This window comes from Oncorhynchus kisutch, unplaced genomic scaffold (assembly GCF_002021735.2).
Source record: "Oncorhynchus kisutch isolate 150728-3 unplaced genomic scaffold, Okis_V2 scaffold2532, whole genome shotgun sequence".
Classification (NCBI taxonomy): domain Eukaryota; kingdom Metazoa; phylum Chordata; class Actinopteri; order Salmoniformes; family Salmonidae; genus Oncorhynchus; species Oncorhynchus kisutch.
In genome coordinates, this window is record NW_022264477.1 from 21908 (window position 1) to 28163 (window position 6256).

Consider the following 6256-nt stretch of genomic DNA (forward strand, 5'->3'; position numbering starts at 1 on the left):
CCAGCAACAGCCCCAAAACATCACTGCTCTATAGGAGATCTGAATGGAGGAATGGGCCAAAATAACAGCAACAGTGTGTGATAACCTTGTGAAGACTTACAGAAAACGTTTGACCTCTGTCATTGCCAACAAAGGGTATATAACAAGGTATTGAGATAAACTTTTGTTATTGACCAAATACTTATTTTCCACCATAATTTGCAAATAAATTCATTAAAAATCTTACAATGTGATTTTCTGGTTTTCTTTCCCTCATTTTGTCTGTCATAGTTGAAGTGTACCTATGATGAAAATTACAGGCCTCTCTCATATTTTAAGTGGGAGAACTTGCACAATTGGTGGCTGACTAAATACTTTTTTGCCCCACTGTAACACTGAGTATGTTGTCTATCAGCACCATATCACCAGGTAACATTCTGAGTATGTTGTCTATCAGCACCATATCACCAGGTAACATTCTGAGTGTTGTCTAGCAGCACAATATCACCAGGTAACATTCTGAGTGTTGTCCATCACTATCAGCACCATATCACCAGGTAACATTCTGAGTGTTGTCTATCACTATCAGCACCATATCACCAGGTAACATTCTGAGTGTTGTCTATCACTATCAGCACCATATCACCAGGTAACATTCTGAGTATGTTGTCTAGCAGCACCATATCACCAGGTAACATTCTGAGTATGTTGTCTATCAGCACCATATCACCAGGTAATATTCTGAGTACGTTGTCTATGAGCACCATATCACCAGGTAACATTCTGAGTATGTTGTCTATCAGCACCATATCACCAGGTAACATTCTGAGTATGTTGTCTATTACTAGCAGCACCATATCACCAGGTAACATTCTGAGTATGTTGTCAATCACTAGCAGCACCATATCACCAGGTAACACTGAGTATTTTGTCCATCACTAGCATCACCATATCACCAGGTAACATTCTTAGTATGTTGTCCATCACTAGCAGCACCATATCACCAGGTAACATTCGGAGTGTTGTCTATCACTAGCAGCACCATATCACCAGGTAACATTCTGAAAATGTTGTCTAACAGCACTATATCACCAGGTAACACTGAGTATGTTGTCTATCAGCACCATATCACCAGGTAACACTGAGTATGCTGTCTATCAGCACCATATCACCAGGTAACACTGAGTATGCTGTCTAGCAGCACCATATCACCAGGTAACACTGAGTATGCTGTCTAGCAGCACCATATCACCAGGTAACACTGAGTATGCTGTCTAGCAGCACCATATCACCAGGTAACACTGAGTATGTTGTCTATCAGCACCATATCACCAGGTAACACTGAGTATGTTGTCTAGCAGCACCATATCACCAGGTAACACTGAGTATGCTGTCTAGCAGCACCATATCACCAGGTAACACTGAGTATGCTGTCTAGCAGCACCATATCACCAGGTAACACTGAGTATGCTGTCTAGCAGCACCATATCACCAGGTAACACTGAGTATGTGTAAATGTTCTTGGTAAATAAAGGTGATTCTGAAAAGAACACGTTTGCTTTTTTCAATGGAACCTGTATTTTTGATATAAATTGAATGTTCTAGAATAGTTCCAGTTCCACTTGGTTTTTCCATGTGCCATCATGGGCAGGCTTTCTATCACCACAATGGGAAGGAGGAAGAACAGGCTTTTCCCCACTATCCCCATTTAGTTTGACTGGTCAGTAATAATGACCCTTTAAAAGGTCAAGACACAGCAGTGGCATGGATAGTTGATGGATGGATGGATGAATGATGGATAATGGATAGATGGATGCATGCTGGATAGATGAATGATGGAAAATGGATGGATGCATGCTGGATAGATGAATGGACAATGGATGGATGGCTGAATGATGGATGCATGCTGGACAATGGATGGATGCATGCTGGATGAATGGACAATGGATGCCTGCTGGACAATGGATGGATGCATGCTGGATAGATGAATGGACAATGGATGCCTGCTGGACAATGGATGGATGAATGATGGAAAATGGATGGATGCATGCTGGATGGATGAATGATGGACAATGGATGGATGGCTGAATGATGGATGCATGCTGGACAATGGGATGGATGAATGATGGACAATGGATGGATGGCTGAATGATGGACAATGGATGCATGCTGGATGGATGAATGACGGACAATGGATGGATGCATGCTGGATGGATGAATGACGGACAATGGATGGATGGATGAATGATGGATGGATGATGGATAATTAATGATGGACGGACAATGGATGGATGGATAATGAATGCAGGATGGATGGCTGAATGATGGATAATAGATGGATGGATGCTTCTCAATATGGAGAAGTGGAGCAGTCTTCCATGAGACAATAATTGGATCATATTATTAAACAATGTTTACCTCTTAGATTTTAATTTGTGAAATTAAATAGAAATAATAGGCTCTGTAACAGTGAACATTTACAAAACATTTACAAAAGTAAGACGATATTGTATACAACATCATATTTACAAAGTCATGCTTAACATACAAAGAAGCGCAACAGAACACCAAGGGGAACGTGATGCGTTAACCAACAGATAAATAATATGGACATTAAAACCAGTCCCAGAGGTTCAGTCCACAGCACGGTTCAAAATGTCAGATCTGAAAAGGTATGGATAGGTAACAGTCAAATGGATGCTGCTTCACCTTGTCCTCTGATAGGCAACATTCTTGGACCTAGGGATTAGGAGCTAGGGGTTAGGGGTGTGGAAGGGTTAAGGACTAGGGGTTAGGAGCTAGGGGTGTGGATGCTGCTTCACCTTGTCCTCTGATAGGCAACGTTCTTGGACTTAGGAAATCCTTTCAGATCTGTAAAAGTGGCAATGGACCTAGGGGTTAGGAGCTAGGGATTAGGAGGGGTTAGGAGCTAGGGTTTAGGAGAGGTTAGGAGCTAGGGATTAGGAGGGGTTAGGAGCTAGGGATTAGGAGGGGTTAGGAGCTAGGGATTAGGAGGGATTAGGAGGGGTTAGGAGCTAGGGATTAGGAGGGGTTAGGAGCTAGGGATTAGGAGGTGTTAGGAGCTAGGGATTAGGAGGTGTTAGGAGCTAGGGATTAGGAGGGGTTAGGAGCTAGGGATTAGGAGGGGTTAGGAGCTAGGGATTAGGAGGGGTTAGGAGCTAGGGATTAGGGGTGTGGAAGGGTTAAGGACTAGGGATTAGGAATTAGTGGTTAGGGGTGTGGAGGGGTTAAGGACTAGGGGTTAGGAGCTATGGGTTAGGGGTGTGGAGGTGTTAAGGACTAGGGATTAGGAGGGGTTAGGGGTTAGGCGCTAGGGATTAGGAGGGGTTAGGAGCTAGGGATTAGGAGGGATAAGGAGCTAGGGGTTAGGGGTGTGGAGGTGTTAAGGACTAGGGGTTAGGGGTGGGTAGGTGTTAAGGACTAGGGGTTAAGGAGCTAGGGGTTAGGGGTGGGGAGGTGTTGAGGACTAGGGGTTAAAGAGCTAGGGGTTAGGAGATAAGGGTTAGGAGTGTGGAAGGGTTAAGGACTAGGGATTAGGAACTAGTGGTTAGGGGTGTGGAGGGGTTAAAGACTAGGGAATAGGAGTTACGTTTAAGGGACTAGGGGTTAGGAGCTAGGGGTTAGGAGCCAGGGGTTAAAGTCTAGGGAATAGGAGCTATGTTTAAGGGACTAGGGGTTAGGAGCTAGGTTTTAGGGACTAGGGTTTGATGTGTCGGCAGAGCGAGGCGATCTGTGTGATGCAGCTGGTGACAGCGGGAGGGACGGGCTGGGTGGTCTCTCCTCGCCATGACGCCAGCGCAGCCAGAGCCTCCTTGGGGTTGCTAGGCGACAGGTCGTAGACAGTGTAGACAGCTGCCAGCTGGACCTCCCAGGGAACACCTGGAAATGACATCACAGAGACTCATTGGTTGGCCATCTGTCCAATTCAGACACACAGATCTGTCCAGACTCATCTGTAAAAACGAAACAAAAAGTAGTTCTGCTCAGATGAGACTGGACAGATGTCTGCCCGGTCCCGTCTGCCCGGTCCCGTCTGAGCAGAATTACTTTTTGTTTTTAGCAGAAGAGTTAGGGTTACAGGTACATACATCCCCCCAGAAATTGATCAGGAAACGAGACGTACAGCGCCTTCAGAAGGTAATCAGAACCTGAGGTTATCAGGAAACGAGGCGTACAGCGCCTTCAGAAGGTAATCAGAACCTGAGGTTATCAGGAAACGAGGCGTACAGCACCTTCAGAAGGTAATCAGAACCGGAGGTTATCAGGAAACGAGGCGTACAGCACCTTCAGAAGGTAATCAGAACCTGAGGTTATCAGGAAACGAGGCGTACAGCACCTTCAGAAGGTATTCAGAACCTGAGGTTATCAGGAAACGAGGCGTACAGCGCCTTCAGAAGGTAATCAGAACCTGAGGTTATCAGGAAACGAGGCGTACAGCACCTTCAGAAGGTATTCAGAACCTGAGGTTATCAGGAAACGAGGCGTACAGCGCCTTCAGAAGGTAATCAGAACCTGAGGTTATCAGGAAACGAGGCGTACAGCGCCTTCAGAAGGTAATCAGAACCGGAGGTTATCAGGAAACGAGGCGTACAGCACCTTCAGAAGGTAATCAGAACCCTGGACTTACACATTTTATTTATTTTACAGCCTTAACCTAAAATGGATTCAATTAAATACAAATATCAGCAATCTACACACAATACCCTATAATGACAAAGCGAAAATAGGTTTAGACAATTAAAAATTAAAATACCTTACTAAAAGTTTGGACACCTACTCATTCCAGAGTTTATTTTTTTTTTTTTTAAATTTTCTGTATTGTAGAATAATAGTAAAGACATTAAAAATATGAAATAAAACACATGGAATAATGTAGTAACCAAAATCAATTTTGCCTTAATTATTTAACGAGGCAAGTCAGTTAAGAACAAATTCTTATTTTCAATGACGGCCTTGGAACAGTGGGTTAATTGCCTGTTCAGGGGCAGAACGACAGATTTGTACCTTGTCAGCTCGGGGGTTTGAACTTGCAACCTTCTGGTTACTATTCCAACACTCTAACCACTAGGCTACCCTGCCGCCCCAACATTACAACATGGATAGATGAACCATTTCAGAAGCTTTACAGTAGACGGTTACCTTCTGACTGTCCGTGTCTGGCGAATGTGTTGATGACCCTGGCGATGTTCTTCACAGACGAGCCGCATCTCTCCTTTATTCCGAGCTGCCGAGGCGCCCTAACGAGGTGGGTTCTCATGGTTACACTTCATTGGTCAGTACAAATTATATATATATTTTTTTTAAAGAAAGTGTTTCATGAAAAAATTCTACACAAACACAAACACCACCCACCTATGAGTCTGAGGCAAAACACCACCCACCTATGAGTCTGAGGCAAACAACACCCCACCTATGAGTCTGAGGCAAAACACCACCCACCTATGAGTCTGAGGCAAAACACCACCCACCTATGAGTCTGAGGCAAAACACACCCACCTATGAGTCTGAGGCAAAACACCACCCACCTATGAGTCTGAGGCAAAACACCACCCACCTATGAGTCTGAGGCAAAACACCACCCACCTATGAGTCTGAGGCAAACACCACCCACCAAACACAACCACCACCACCTATGAGTCTGAGGCAAAACACCACCCACCTATGAGTCTGGAGGCAAAACAGCACCCACCTTATGAGTCTGAGGCAAAACAGCACCCACCTATGAGTCTGAGGGCAAAACACCACCCACCTATGATATCTGAGGCAAAACAGCACCCACCTATGAGTCTGAGGACCGCAGCCACAGTGACATCCTGGATGGGTGTTTGTCTTGACCTGGGCTGGGTCACCCAGGAGTTCATCATCGGCCACAGCTCTGTACTTTTAAACAGAACAACACAACACACCAGGCCATGATTCACAGACTGATAAACACACTCCTCATACTGTATCTACTGTCTCAGTCTGTCATGTTGTGCTCTGACTGATAAACACACTCTACAATACTGGTAGTCTACCTGTCCCACCCCGACATGCTGTCTAGATCCCCCCCCCCCCCCACATGCTGTCCAGACCCCCCCCCCCCCACATGCTGTCCAGATCCCCCCCCCACAGCTGTCTTCGATCCCCCCCCCCACATGCTGTCTAGATCTCCCCCCCCCACAATGCTGTCTAGATCTCCCCCCCCACATGCTGTCTAGATCTCCCCCCCCCCCACATGCTGTCTAGATCTCCCCCCCCCCACATGCTGTCTAGA

At 45.5% G+C, this 6256-nt stretch overlaps 1 long non-coding RNA gene across 1 annotated transcript; it reads right to left on the reverse strand.

Annotated features, from left to right (window-relative positions):
* Positions 1-3084: 3084 nt before the first annotated feature.
* On the reverse strand, positions 3085-5882 carry LOC116370414 (uncharacterized). Its single transcript, XR_004208726.1, has 3 exons — positions 5780-5882; positions 5140-5237; positions 3085-3879 (listed from the first exon to the last, which is right to left on the reverse strand). It is a non-coding gene; the product is annotated as an uncharacterized LOC116370414 (long non-coding RNA).
* Between the last annotated feature and the right edge of the window lie 374 nt (positions 5883-6256).